Source organism: Pseudophryne corroboree, unplaced genomic scaffold (assembly GCF_028390025.1).
Source record: "Pseudophryne corroboree isolate aPseCor3 unplaced genomic scaffold, aPseCor3.hap2 scaffold_680, whole genome shotgun sequence".
NCBI classification, from domain to species: Eukaryota; Metazoa; Chordata; class Amphibia; order Anura; family Myobatrachidae; genus Pseudophryne; species Pseudophryne corroboree.
Window position 1 is genome coordinate 75,625 of NW_026970266.1, and position 15,831 is coordinate 91,455.

General features: G+C 34.8%; 1 non-coding gene across 1 annotated transcript; it reads right to left on the minus strand.

Moving 5' to 3' along the window:
* Positions 1-15,516: 15,516 nt before the first annotated feature.
* TRNAN-AUU (transfer RNA asparagine (anticodon AUU)) lies at positions 15,517-15,590 on the minus strand. Its single transcript has one exon. It is a non-coding gene; the product is annotated as a tRNA-Asn (tRNA).
* Between the last annotated feature and the right edge of the window lie 241 nt (positions 15,591-15,831).

A 15,831-nucleotide genomic window follows, 5' to 3' on the forward strand; every position in this document is an offset into this window, starting at 1 on the left:
TTAGTAATAGGTGAAAAACCATCCTTACAAAGGTGTTAATCAGAGACTTGGCTTTGTGGACACTTTTCAGAGAACAAATTTGTTAGCATAAAAATAAAGCCAGAAAATAAAGAGCTGTTTAATCACTCAATTGGATTTTTCTGCCAGCATATTTTTTTTCTCTGCAACCCACTGCTAAATTGTGCTTCCTAGCTGTTTTTATAAAATCACTGAATCAAATCTAACTCTGATTACATCAGAGAAGGCCAGGTACCCTACACAATAAGAGGGGGTTTGAAATTTTGACTTGTCTACTTAAATATCACCAAAATCTGATCACAAGGTCAATTACGTCCCTGGGTGGGATTGAACTACCAACCTTTTGGTTAATAGCCGAACACACTAACCGATTGCGCCACAGAGACACTTTGCAAAAAGTACATACTGACAAAGGCTAATAAGCATACATCTAGAACGTTTCCTAGAAAAACATTAAAAAATCAATAATCTGGAGAGTTTTTGTAAGATGTTTCTTCCATCAACCAATGAATAAACACATTGGTACTTTCCCATGATGAGTGAGTGCTTCAGGATCTCTTGCACTTACATGTGCAGCAGAGTACTGCAATGGAAGCATGCTGGACCCATAACCCAGAGGTAGGCAGATTGAAACTATCCTTTGCTATATGCATTTTTTTTTGTTAATTTAAGTAATCAAAACTGGGATTGATATTTTTGCTCTTTTATTTTTACTTAAAGTACAATAACTTTTACCATTTTAATTTGTTTTAATAGTATATTGACAGTATAGTTTTCTTTCAAAAATCCACTTAATTTTCTTTACCCTATTATTAAAATGGTAATTGACAAAAAAAACTACATTGTCACCAGAAGTGCAATACAAAATGTACAAGTGATATATTAAAATCATCTTTCCAGCTTGAATTTCAATGATGCATTGGGGCAACAATTTTGTGAGAAACATCTTCACCCTTAAATAAAGATTTTCGTAATTTCTTACCTGTGTGCTAATTAGATATCACCTTGTTTTCACATTAAACAGACTTCCACATGAGAAAGCAGCAAGGATGCAGTGGCGTTAATGTTTCCTGGTGTCAACCTGTATTATTTCAGTAGACATTGAAATGAGGATGCATCTTGCTGCCTTTCCAATGAAGCAAGTTTAATTTAGTAATAGGTGAAAAACCATCCCTACAAAGGTGTTAATCAGAGACTTGGCTTTGTGGACACTTTTCAGAGAACAAATTTGTTAGCATAAAAATAAAGCCAGAAAATGAAGAGCTGTTTAATCACGCAATTTGATTTTTTTGCCAGCATATTTCTTTTTCTCTGCAACCCACTGCTAAATTGTGCTTCCTAGATGTTTTTATAAAATCACTGAATCAAATCTAACTCTGATTACATCAGAGAAGGCCAGGTACCCTACACCATAACAGGGGGTATGAAATTTGACTTGTCTACTTAAAGATCACCAAAATCTGATAACAAGGTCAATTAGGTCCCTGGGTGGGATTGAACCACCAACCTTTTGGTTAATAGCCATACATACTAACTGATTGCGCCACAGAGACACTTTGCAAAAGTTCATACTGACAAAGGCTAATAAGCATTCATCTAAAACGTTTCCTAGAAAAACTTTAAAAAGTCAATAATCTGGAGAGTTTTTGTAAGATGTTTCTTCCATCAACCAACGAAGAAACACATTGGTACTTTCCCATGATGAGTGAGTGCTTCAGGATCTCTTGCACTTACATGTGCAGCAGAGTACTGCAATGGAAGCATGCTGGGCCCATAACCCAGAGGTAGGCAGATTGAAACTATCCTCTGCTATATGCATTTTTTTTTGTTAATTAAAGTAATCCAAAACTGGGATTGATATTTTGTCTCTTTTATTTTTACTTAAAGTACAATAACTTTTACCATTTTAATTTGTTTTAATAGTATATTGACAGTATTGTTTTCTTTCAAAAATCCACTTCATTTTCTTTACCCTATTATTAAAATGGTAATTGACAAAAACAAACTACATTGTCACCAGAAGAGCAATACAAAATGTACAAGTGATATATTAAAATCATATTTCCAGCTTGAATTTCAATGATGCATTGGGGCAACGATTTTGTGAGAAACATCTTCACCCTTAAATAAAGATTTTCTTAATTCCTTACCTGTGTGCTAATTAGATATCACCTTGTTTTCATATTAAATAGACTTCCACATGAGAAAGCAGCAAGGATGCAGTGGCGTTAATGTTTCCTGGTGTCAACTTGTATTATTTTAGTAGACATTGAAATGAGGATGCATCTTGCTGCCTTTCCAATGAAGCAAGTTTAATTTAGAAATAGGTGAAAAACCATCCTTACAAAGGTGTTAATCAGAGACTTGGCTTTGTGGACACTTTTCAGAGAACAAATTTGTTAGCATAAAAATAAAGCCAGAAAATGAAGAGCTGTTTAATCACTCAATTGGATTTTTCTGCCAGCATATTTTTTTTCTCTGCAACCCACTGCTAAATTGTGCTTCCTAGCTGTTTTTATAAAATCACTGAATCAAATCTAACTCTGATTACATCAGAGAAGGCCAGGTACCCTACACCATAACAGGGGGTTTGAAATTTTGACTTGTCTACTTAAAGATCACCAAAATCTGATAACAAGGTCAATTAGGTCCCTGGGTGGGATTGAACCACCAACCTTATGATTAATAGTCGTACATACTAACCGATTGCGCCACAGAGACACTTTGCAAAAGTCCATACTGACAAAGGCTAATAAGCATTCATCTAAAACGTTTCCTAGAAAAACTTTAAAAAGTCAATAATCTGGAGAGTTTTTGTAAGATGTTTCTTCCATCAACCAACGAAGAAACACATTGGTACTTTCCCATGATGAGTGAGTGCTTCAGGATCTCTTGCACTTACATGTGCAGCAGAGTACTGCAATGGAAGCATGCTGGGCCCATAACCCAGAGGTAGGCAGATTGAAACTATCCTCTGCTATATGCATTTTTTTTTTGTTAATTAAAGTAATCCAAAACTGGGATTGATATTTTGTCTCTTTTATTTTTACTTAAAGTACAATAACTTTTACCATTTTAATTTGTTTTAATAGTATATTGACAGTATTGTTTTCTTTCAAAAATCCACTTCATTTTCTTTACCCTATTATTAAAATGGTAATTGACAAAAACAAACTACATTGTTACCAGAAGAGCAATACAAAATGTACAAGTGATATATTAAAATCATATTTCCAGCTTGAATTTCAATGATGCATTGGGGCAACGATTTTGTGAGAAACATCTTCACCCTTAAATAAAGATTTTCTTAATTCCTTACCTGTGTGCTAATTAGATATCACCTTGTTTTCACATTAAACAGACTTCCACATGAGAAAGCAGCAAGGATGCAGTGGCGTTAATGTTTCCTGGTGTCAACCTGTATTATTTCAGTAGACATTGAAATGAGGATGCATCTTGCTGCCTTTCCAATGAAGCAAGTTTAATTTAGTAATAGGTGAAAAACCATCCTTACAAAGGTGTTAATCAGAGATTTGGCTTTGTGGACACTTTTCAGAGAACAAATTTGTTAGCATAAAAAAAAAGCCAGAAAATAAAGAGCTGTTTAATCACTCAATTGGATTTTTCTGCCAGCATATTTTTTTTCTCTGCAACCCACTGCTAAATTGTGCTTCCTAGCTGTTTTTATAAAATCACTGAATCAAATCTAACTCTGATTACATCAGAGAAGGCCAGGTACCCTACACCATAACAGGGGGTTTGAAATTTTGACTTGTCTACTTAAAGATCACCAAAATCTGATAACAAGGTCAATTAGGTCCCTGGGTGGGATTGAACCACCAACCTTTTGGTTAATAGCCGTACATACTAACTGATTGCGCCACAGAGACACTTTGCAAAAGTCCATACTGACAGGCTAATAAGCATTCATCTAAAACGTTTCCTAGAAAAACTTTAAAAAGTCAATAATCTGGAGAGTTTTTGTAAGATGTTTCTTCCATCAACCAACGAAGAAACACATTGGTACTTTCCCATGATGAGTGAGTGCTTCAGGATCTCTTGAACTTACATGTGCAGCAGAGTACTGAAATGGAAGCATGCTGGGCCCATAACCCAGAGGTAGGCAGATTGAAACTATCCTCTGCTATATGCATTTTTTTTTGTTAATTAAAGTAATCCAAAACTGGGATTGATATTTTGGCTCTTTTATTTTTACTTAAAGTACAATAACTTTTACCATTTTAATTTGTTTTAATAGTATATTGACAGTATTGTTTTCTTTCAAAAATCCACTTCATTTTCTTTACCCTATTATTAAAATGGTAATTGACAAAAACAAACTACATTGTCACCAGAAGAGCAATACAAAATGTACAAGTGATATATTAAAATCATCTTTCCAGCTTGAATTTCAATGATGCATTGGGGCAACGATTTTGTGAGAAACATCTTCACCCTTAAATAAAGATTTTCTTAATTCCTTACCTGTGTGCTAATTAGATATCACCTTGTTTTCACATTAAACAGACTTCCACATGAGAAAGCAGCAAGGATGCAGTGGCGTTAATGTTTCCTGGTGTCAACCTGTATTATTTCAGTAGACATTGAAATGAGGATGCATCTTGCTGCCTTTCCAATGAAGCAAGTTTAATTTAGTAATAGGTGAAAAACCATCCCTACAAAGGTGTTAATCAGAGACTTGGCTTTGTGGACACTTTTCAGAGAACAAATTTGTTAGCATAAAAATAAAGCCAGAAAATGAAGAGCTGTTTAATCACGCAATTTGATTTTTTTGCCAGCATATTTCTTTTTCTCTGCAACCCACTGCTAAATTGTGCTTCCTAGATGTTTTTATAAAATCACTGAATCAAATCTAACTCTGATTACATCAGAGAAGGCCAGGTACCCTACACCATAACAGGGGGTATGAAATTTGACTTGTCTACTTAAAGATCACCAAAATCTGATAACAAGGTCAATTAGGTCCCTGGGTGGGATTGAACCACCAACCTTTTGGTTAATAGCCGTACATACTAACTGATTGCGCCACAGAGACACTTTGCAAAAGTTCATACTGACAAAGGCTAATAAGCGTTCATCTAAAACGTTTCCTAGAAAAACTTAAAAAAGTCAATAATCTGGAGAGTTTTTGTAAAATGTTTCTTCTATCAACCAACGAAGAAACACATTGGTACTTTCCCATGATGAGTGAGTGCTTCAGGATCTCTTGCACTTACATGTGCAGCAGAGTACAGCAATGGAAGCATGCTGGGCCCATAACCCAGAGGTAGGCAGATTGAAACTATCCTCTGCTATATGCATTTTTTTGTTTGTTAATTAAAGTAATCCAAAACTGGGATTGATATTTTGGCTCTTTTATTTTTACTTAAAGTACAATAACTTTTACCATTTTAATTTGTTTTAATAGTATATTGACAGTATTGTTTTCTTTCAAAAATCCACTTCATTTTCTTTACCCTATTATTAAAATGGTAATTGACAAAAACAAACTACATTGTCACCAGAAGAGCAATACAAAATGTACAAGTGATATATTAAAATCATCTTTCCAGCTTGAATTTCAATGATGCATTGGGGCAACGATTTTGTGAGAAACATCTTCACCCTTAAATAAAGATTTTCTTAATTCCTTACCTGTGTGCTAATTAGATATCACCTTGTTTTCACATTAAACAGACTTCCACATGAGAAAGCAGCAAGGATGCAGTGGCGTTAATGTTTCCTGGTGTCAACCTGTATTATTTCAGTAGACATTGAAATGAGGATGCATCTTGCTGCCTTTCCAATGAAGCAAGTTTAATTTAGTAATAGGTGAAAAACCATCCTTACAAAGGTGTTAATCAGAGACTTGGCTTTGTGGACACTTTTCAGAGAACAAATTTGTTAGCATAAAAATAAAGCCAGAAAATAAAGAGCTGTTTAATCACTCGATTGGATTTTTCTGCCAGCATATTTTTTTTCTCTGCAACCCACTGCTAAATTGTGCTTCCTAGCTGTTTTTTATAAAATCACTGAATCAAATCTAACTCTGATTACATCAGAGAAGGCCAGGTACCCTACACAATAAGAGGGGGTTTGAAATTTTGACTTGTCTACTTAAATATCACCAAAATCTGATCACAAGGTCAATTACGTCCCTGGGTGGGATTGAACCACCAACCTTTTGCTTAATAGCCGAACACACTAACCGATTGCGCCACAGAGACACTTTGCAAAAAGTACATACTGACAAAGGCTAATAAGCATACATCTAGAACGTTTCCTAGAAAAACATTAAAAAATCAATAATCTGGAGAGTTTTTGTAAGATGTTTCTTCCATCAACCAATGAATAAACACATTGGTACTTTCCCATGATGAGTGAGTGCTTCAGGATCTCTTGCACTTACATGTGCAGCAGAGTACTGCAATGGAAGCATGCTGGACCCATAACCCAGAGGTAGGCAGATTGAAACTATCCTTTGCTATATGCATTTTTTTTTTGTTAATTTAAGTAATCAAAACTGGGATTGATATTTTTGCTCTTTTATTTTTACTTAAAGTACAATAACTTTTACCATTTTAATTTGTTTTAATAGTATATTGACAGTATAGTTTTCTTTCAAAAATCCACTTAATTTTCTTTACCCTATTATTAAAATGGTAATTGACAAAAAAAACTACATTGTCACCAGAAGTGCAATACAAAATGTACAAGTGATATATTAAAATCATCTTTCCAGCTTGAATTTCAATGATGCATTGGGGCAACAATTTTGTGAGAAACATCTTCACCCTTAAATAAAGATTTTCGTAATTTCTTACCTGTGTGCTAATTAGATATCACCTTGTTTTCACATTAAACAGACTTCCACATGAGAAAGCAGCAAGGATGCAGTGGCGTTAATGTTTCCTGGTGTCAACCTGTATTATTTCAGTAGACATTGAAATGAGGATGCATCTTGCTGCCTTTCCAATGAAGCAAGTTTAATTTAGTAATAGGTGAAAAACCATCCCTACAAAGGTGTTAATCAGAGACTTGGCTTTGTGGACACTTTTCAGAGAACAAATTTGTTAGCATAAAAATAAAGCCAGAAAATGAAGAGCTGTTTAATCACGCAATTTGATTTTTTTGCCAGCATATTTCTTTTTCTCTGCAACCCACTGCTAAATTGTGCTTCCTAGATGTTTTTATAAAATCACTGAATCAAATCTAACTCTGATTACATCAGAGAAGGCCAGGTACCCTACACCATAACAGGGGGTATGAAATTTGACTTGTCTACTTAAAGATCACCAAAATCTGATAACAAGGTCAATTAGGTCCCTGGGTGGGATTGAACCACCAACCTTTTGGTTAATAGCCATACATACTAACTGATTGCGCCACAGAGACACTTTGCAAAAGTTCATACTGACAAAGGCTAATAAGCATTCATCTAAAACGTTTCCTAGAAAAACTTTAAAAAGTCAATAATCTGGAGAGTTTTTGTAAGATGTTTCTTCCATCAACCAACGAAGAAACACATTGGTACTTTCCCATGATGAGTGAGTGCTTCAGGATCTCTTGCACTTACATGTGCAGCAGAGTACTGCAATGGAAGCATGCTGGGCCCATAACCCAGAGGTAGGCAGATTAAAACTATCCTCTGCTATATGCATTTTTTTTTGTTAATTAAAGTAATCCAAAACTGGGATTGATATTTTGGCTCTTTTATTTTTACTTAAAGTACAATAACTTTTGCCATTTTAATTTGTTTTAATAGTATATTGACAGTATTGTTTTCTTTCAAAAATCCACTTCATTTTCTTTACCCTATTATTAAAATGGTAATTGACAAAAACAAACTACATTGTCACCAGAAGAGCAATACAAAATGTACAAGTGATATATTAAAATCATCTTTCCAGCTTGAATTTCAATGATGCATTGGGGCAACGATTTTGTGAGAAACATCTTCACCCTTAAATAAAGATTTTCTTAATTCCTTACCTGTGTGCTAATTAGATATCACCTTGTTTTCACATTAAACAGACTTCCACATGAGAAAGCAGCAAGGATGCAGTGGCGTTAATGTTTCCTGGTGTCAACTTGTATTATTTCAGTAGACATTGAAATGAGGATGCATCTTGCTGCCTTTCCAATGAATCAAGTTTAATTTAGTAATAGGTGAAAAACCATCCTTACAAAGGTGTTAATCAGAGACTTGGCTTTGTGGACACTTTTCAGAGAACAAATTTGTTAGCATAAAAATAAAGCCAGAAAATGAAGAGCTGTTTAATCACTCAATTGGATTTTTCTGCCAGCATATTTTTTTTCTCTGCAACCCACTGCTAAATTGTGCTTCCTAGCTGTTTTTATAAAATCACTGAATCAAATCTAACTCTGATTACATCAGAGAAGGCCAGGTGCCCTACACCATAACAGGGGGTTTGAAATTTTGACTTGTCTACTTAAAGATCACCAAAATCTGATAACAAGGTCAATTAGGTCCCTGGGTGGGATTGAACCACCAACCTTATGGTTAATAGCCGTACATACTAACCGATTGCGCCACAGAGACACTTTGCAAAAGTCCATACTGACAAAGGCTAATAAGCATTCATCTAAAACGTTTCCTAGAAAAACTTTAAAAAGTCAATAATCTGGAGAGTTTTTGTAAGATGTTTCTTCCATCAACCAACGAAGAAACACATTGGTACTTTCCCATGATGAGTGAGTGCTTCAGGATCTCCTACACTTACATGTGCAGCAGAGTACTGCAATGGAAGCATGCTGGGCCCATAACCCAGAGGTAGGCAGATTGAAACTATCCTCTGCTATATGCATTTTTTTTTGTTAATTAAAGTAATCCAAAACTGGGATTGATATTTTGTCTCTTTTATTTTTACTTAAAGTACAATAACTTTTACCATTTTAATTTGTTTTAATAGTATATTGACAGTATTGTTTTCTTTCAAAAATCCACTTCATTTTCTTTACCCTATTATTAAAATGGTGATTGACAAAAACAAACTACATTGTCACCAGAAGAGCAATACAAAATGTACAAGTGATATATTAAAATCATCTTTCCAGCTTGAATTTCAATGATGCATTGGGGCAACGATTTTGTGAGAAACATCTTCACCCTTAAATAAAGATTTTCTTAATTCCTTACCTGTGTGCTAATTAGATATCACCTTGTTTTCACATTAAACAGACTTCCACATGAGAAAGCAGCAAGGATGCAGTGGCGTTAATGTTTCCTGGTGTCAACCTGTATTATTTCAGTAGACATTGAAATGAGGATACATCTTGCTGCCTTTCCAATGAAGCAAGTTTAATTTAGTAATAGGTGAAAAACCATCCCTACAAAGGTGTTAATCAGAGACTTGGCTTTGTGGACACTTTTCAGAGAACAAATTTGTTAGCATAAAAATAAAGCTAGAAAATGAAGAGCTGTTTAATCACGCAATTTGGTTTTTTTGCCAGCATATTTCTTTTTCTCTGCAACCCACTGCTAAATTGTGCTTCCTAGATGTTTTTATAAAATCACTGAATCAAATCTAACTCTGATTACATCAGAGAAGGCCAGGTACCCTACACCATAACAGGGGGTATGAAATTTGACTTGTCTACTTAAAGATCACCAAAATCTGATAACAATGTCAATTACGTCCCTGGGTGGGATTGAACCACCAACCTTTTGGTTAATAGCCGTACACACTAACTGATTGCGCCACAGAGACACTTTGCAAAAAGTACATACTGACAAATGCTAATAAGCATTCATCTAAAACGTTTCCTAGAAAAACTTAAAAAAGTCAATAATCTGGAGAGTTTTTGTAAGATGTTTCTTCTATCAACCAACGAAGAAACACATTGGTACTTTCCCATGATGAGTGAGTGCTTCAGGATCTCTTGCACTTACATGTGCAGCAGAGTACAGCAATGGAAGCATGCTGGGCCCATAACCCAGAGGTAGGCAGATTGAAACTATCCTCTGCTATATGCATTTTTTGTTTGTTAATTAAAGTAATCCAAAACTGGGATTGATATTTTGTCTCTTTTATTTTTACTTAAAGTACAATAACTTTTACCATTTTAATTTGTTTTAATAGTATATTGACAGTATTGTTTTCTTTCAAAAATCCACTTCATTTTCTTTACCCTATTATTAAAATGGTAATTGACAAAAACAAACTACATTGTCACCAGAAGAGCAATACAAAATGTACAAGTGATATATTAAAATCATCTTTCCAGCTTGAATTTCAATGATGCATTGGGGCAACGATTTTGTGAGAAACATCTTCACCCTTAAATAAAGATTTTCTTAATTCCTTACCTGTGTGCTAATTAGATATCACCTTGTTTTCACATTAAACAGACTTCCACATGAGAAAGCAGCAAGGATGCAGTGGCGTTAATGTTTCCTGGTGTCAACCTGTATTATTTCAGTAGACATTGAAATGAGGATGCATCTTGCTGCCTTTCCAATGAAGCAAGTTTAATTTAGTAATAGGTGAAAAAACATTCTTACAAAGGTGTTAATCAGAGACTTGGCTTTGTGGACACTTTTCAGAGAACAAATTTGTTAGCATAAAAATAAAGCCAGAAAATGAAGAGCTGTTTAATCACGCAATTTGATTTTTTTGCCAGCATATTTCTTTTTCTCTGCAACCCACTGCTAAATTGTGCTTCCTAGATGTTTTTATAAAATCACTGAATCAAATCTAACTCTGATTACATCAGAGAAGGCCAGGTACCCTACACCATAACAGGGGGTATGAAATTTGACTTGTCTACTTAAAGATCACCAAAATCTAATAACAAGGTCAATTAGGTCTCTGGGTGGGATTGAACCACCAACCTTTTGGTTAATAGCCATACATACTAACTGATTGCGCCACAGAGACACTTTGCAAAAGTCTATACTGACAAAGGATAATAAGCATTCATCTAAAACGTTTCCTAGAAAAACTTTAAAAAGTCAATAATCTGGAGAGTTTTTGTAAGATGTTTCTTCCATCAACCAACGAAGAAACACATTGGTACTTTCCCATGATGAGTGAGTGCTTCAGGATCTCTTGCACTTACATGTGCAGCAGAGTACTGCAATGGAAGCATGCTGGGCCCATAACCCAGAGGTAGGCAGATTGAAACTATCCTCTGCTATATGCATTTTTTTTTGTTAATTTAAGTAATCAAAACTGGGATTGATATTTTTGCTCTTTTATTTTTACTTAAAGTACAATAACTTTTACCATTTTAATTTGTTTTAATAGTATATTGACAGTATTGTTTTCTTTCAAAAATCCACTTCATTTTCTTTACCCTATTATTAAAATGGTAATTGACAAAAACAAACTACATTGTCACCAGAAGAGCAATACAAAATGTACAAGTGATATATTAAAATCATCTTTCCAGCTTGAATTTCAATGATGCATTGGGGCAACGATTTTGTGAGAAACATCTTCACCCTTAAATAAAGATTTTCTTAATTCCTTACCTGTGTGCTAATTAGATATCACCTTGTTTTCACATTAAACAGACTTCCACATGAGAAAGCAGCAAGGATGCAGTGGCGTTAATGTTTCCTGGTGTCAACTTGTATTATTTCAGTAGACATTGAAATGAGGATGCATCTTGCTGCCTTTCCAATGAAGCAAGTTTAATTTAGTAATAGGTGAAAAACCATCCTTACAAAGGTGTTAATCAGAGACTTGGCTTTGTGGACACTTTTCAGAGAACAAATTTGTTAGCATAAAAAAAAGCCAGAAAATGAAGAGCTGTTTAATCACTCGATTGGATTTTTCTGCCAGCATATTTTTTTTCTCTGCAACCCACTGCTAAATTGTGCTTCCAAGCTGTTTTTTATAAAATCACTGAATCAAATCTAACTCTGATTACATCAGAGAAGGCCAGGTACCCTACACAATAAGAGGGGGTTTGAAATTTTGACTTGTCTACTTAAATATCACCAAAATCTGATCACAAGGTCAATTACGTCCCTGGGTGGGATTGAACCACCAACCTTTTGGTTAATAGCCGAACACACTAACCGATTGCGCCACAGAGACACTTTGCAAAAAGTACATACTGACAAAGGCTAATAAGCATACATCTAGAACGTTTCCTAGAAAAACATTAAAAAATCAATAATCTGGAGAGTTTTTGTAAGATGTTTCTTCCATCAACCAATGAATAAACACATTGGTACTTTCCCATGATGAGTGAGTGCTTCAGGATCTCTTGCACTTACATGTGCAGCAGAGTACTGCAATGGAAGCATGCTGGACCCATAACCCAGAGGTAGGCAGATTGAAACTATCCTTTGCTACATGCATTTTTTTTTGTTAATTTAAGTAATCAAAACTGGGATTGATATTTTTGCTCTTTTATTTTTACTTAAAGTACAATAACTTTTACCATTTTAATTTGTTTTAATAGTATATTGACAGTATAGTTTTCTTTCAAAAATCCACTTAATTTTCTTTACCCTATTATTAAAATGGTAATTGACAAAAAAAACTACATTGTCACCAGAAGTGCAATACAAAATGTACAAGTGATATATTAAAATCATCTTTCCAGCTTGAATTTCAATGATGCATTGGGGCAACAATTTTGTGAGAAACATCTTCACCCTTAAATAAAGATTTTCGTAATTTCTTACCTGTGTGCTAATTAGATATCACCTTGTTTTCACATTAAACAGACTTCCACATGAGAAAGCAGCAAGGATGCAGTGGCGTTAATGTTTCCTGGTGTCAACCTGTATTATTTCAGTAGACATTGAAATGAGGATGCATCTTGCTGCCTTTCCAATGAAGCAAGTTTAATTTAGTAATAGGTGAAAAACCATCCCTACAAAGGTGTTAATCAGAGACTTGGCTTTGTGGACACTTTTCAGAGAACAAATTTGTTAGCATAAAAATAAAGCCAGAAAATGAAGAGCTGTTTAATCACGCAATTTGATTTTTTTGCCAGCATATTTCTTTTTCTCTGCAACCCACTGCTAAATTGTGCTTCATAGATGTTTTTATAAAATCACTGAATCAAATCTAACTCTGATTACATCAGAGAAGGCCAGGTACCCTACACCATAACAGGGGGTATGAAATTTGACTTGTCTACTTAAAGATCACCAAAATCTGATAACAAGGTCAATTAGGTCCCTGGGTGGGATTGAACCACCAACCTTTTGGTTAATAGCCATACATACTAACTGATTGCGCCACAGAGACACTTTGCAAAAGTTCATACTGACAAAGGCTAATAAGCATTCATCTAAAACGTTTCCTAGAAAAACTTTAAAAAGTCAATAATCTGGAGAGTTTTTGTAAGATGTTTCTTCCATCAACCAACGAAGAAACACATTGGTACTTTCCCATGATGAGTGAGTGCTTCAGGATCTCTTGCACTTACATGTGCAGCAGAGTACTGCAATGGAAGCATGCTGGGCCCATAACCCAGAGGTAGGCAGATTGAAACTATCCTCTGCTATATGCATTTTTTTTTGTTAATTAAAGTAATCCAAAACTGGGATTGATATTTTGGCTCTTTTATTTTTACTTAAAGTACAATAACTTTTACCATTTTAATTTGTTTTAATAGTATATTGACAGTATTGTTTTCTTTCAAAAATCCACTTCATTTTCTTTACCCTATTATTAAAATGGTAATTGACAAAAACAAACTACATTGTCACCAGAAGAGCAATACAAAATGTACAAGTGATATATTAAAATCATCTTTCCAGCTTGAATTTCAATGATGCATTGGGGCAACGATTTTGTGAGAAACATCTTCACCCTTAAATAAAGATTTTCTTAATTCCTTACCTGTGTGCTAATTAGATATCACCTTGTTTTCACATTAAACAGACTTCCACATGAGAAAGCAGCAAGGATGCAGTGGCGTTAATGTTTCCTGGTGTCAACCTGTATTATTTCAGTAGACATTGAAATGAGGATGCATCTTGCTGCCTTTCCAATGAAGCAAGTTTAATTTAGTAATAGGTGAAAAACCATCCTTACAAAGGTGTTAATCAGAGACTTGGCTTTGTGGACACTTTTCAGAGAACAAATTTGTTAGCATAAAAATAAAGCCAGAAAATAAAGAGCTGTTTAATCACTCAATTGGATTTTTCTGCCAGCATATTTTTTTTCTCTGCAACCCACTGCTAAATTGTGCTTCCTAGATGTTTTTATAAAATCACTGAATCAAATCTAACTCTGATTACATCAGAGAAGGCCAGGTACCCTACACCATAACAGGGGGTTTGAAATTTTGACTTGTCTACTTAAAGATCACCAAAATCTGATAACAAGGTCAATTAGGTCCCTGGGTGCGATTGAACCACCAACCTTTTGGTTAATAGCCGTACATACTAACTGATTGCGCCACAGAGACACTTTGCAAAAGTCCATACTGACAAAGGCTAATAAGCATTCATCTAAAACGTTTCCTAGAAAAACTTTAAAAAGTCAATAATCTGGAGAGTTTTTGTAAGATGTTTCTTCCATCAACCAACGAAGAAACACATTGGTACTTTCCCATGATGAGTGAGTGCTTCAGGATCTCTTGCACTTACATGTGCAGCAGAGTACTGCAATGGAAGCATGCTGGGCCCATAACCCAGAGGTAGGCAGATTGAAACTATCCTCTGCTATATGCATTTTTTTTTTGTTAATTAAAGTAATCCAAAACTGGGATTGATATTTTGTCTCTTTTATTTTTACTTAAAGTACAATAACTTTTACCATTTTAATTTGTTTTAATAGTATATTGACAGTATTGTTTTCTTTCAAAAATCCACTTCATTTTCTTTACCCTATTATTAAAATGGTAATTGACAAAAACAAACTACATTGTCACCAGAAGAGCAATACAAAATGTACAAGTGATATATTAAAATCATATTTCCAGCTTGAATTTCAATGATGCATTGGGGCAACGATTTTGTGAGAAACATCTTCACCCTTAAATAAAGATTTTCTTAATTCCTTACCTGTGTGCTAATTAGATATCACCTTGTTTTCACATTAAACAGACTTCCACATGAGAAAGCAGCAAGGATGCAGTGGCGTTAATGTTTCCTGGTGTCAACTTGTATTATTTCAGTAGACATTGAAATGAGGATGCATCTTGCTGCCTTTCCAATGAATCAAGTTTAATTTAGTAATAGGTGAAAAACCATCCTTACAAAGGTGTTAATCAGAGACTTGGCTTTGTGGACACTTTTCAGAGAACAAATTTGTTAGCATAAAAAAAAGCCAGAAAATGAAGAGCTGTTTAATCACTCGATTGGATTTTTCTGCCAGCATATTTTTTTTCTCTGCAACCCACTGCTAAATTGTGCTTCCTAGCTGTTTTTTATAAAATCACTGAATCAAATCTAACTCTGATTACATCAGAGAAGGCCAGGTACCCTACACAATAAGAGGGGGTTTGAAATTTTGACTTGTCTACTTAAATATCACCAAAATCTGATCACAAGGTCAATTACGTCCCTGGGTGGGATTGAACCACCAACCTTTTGGTTAATAGCCAAACACACTAACCGATTGCGCCACAGAGACACTTTGCAAAAAGTACATACTGACAAAGGCTAATAAGCATACATCTAGAACGTTTCCTAGAAAAACATTAAAAAATCAATAATCTGGAGAGTTTTTGTAAGATGTTTCTTCCATCAACCAATGAATAAACACATTGGTACTTTCCCATGATGAGTGAGTGCTTCAGGATCTCTTGCACTTACATGTGCAGCAGAGTACTGCAATGGAAGCATGCTGGACCCATAACCCAGAGGTAGGCAGA